We start from the raw sequence: 403 nt of genomic DNA, 5'->3' as shown, positions 1-403 counted from the left end.
AGCACTGCCCCTGTGTGAGCTGTCAATAGCAGTAGGGGATCCCCAGCATACTTACCACACCCAGCCACTCGTTTTTCTCCCCCTTGTGGCGCTAACTTGGAAAAGAGCTTGTGAGGCAGCCTTAGCTGAGGTCCAATCAGAGGCCATGGAGGACAATCTAACCCCTGCAAACAGAGCTCAGCCACACTCCCAAATCAGCAGAGTGAGGCTGTGCTGAAGGGCACTGTAAATAAAAAAATAAAAATGAGGGAGAAGTTCAGAGCGTGGCCTGGAACAGCACCGCGCTGTGCCACACTCCCCGACAAGCAGAGAGTCTGGCAGCACAGTCTGTGTATGCACAGTAACAAAAGCAGGGAACAGGGAGAAGGGGAGAGCAGCAGCAAATGGGGGGGGGGGGGGGGGG

This window comes from Nanorana parkeri, unplaced genomic scaffold (genome assembly GCF_000935625.1).
Source record: "Nanorana parkeri isolate BGI_ZX_2015 unplaced genomic scaffold, ASM93562v1 scaffold24, whole genome shotgun sequence".
NCBI lineage: Eukaryota > Metazoa > Chordata > Amphibia > Anura > Dicroglossidae > Nanorana > Nanorana parkeri.
Note: the sequence above shows the minus strand (reverse complement) of the source record.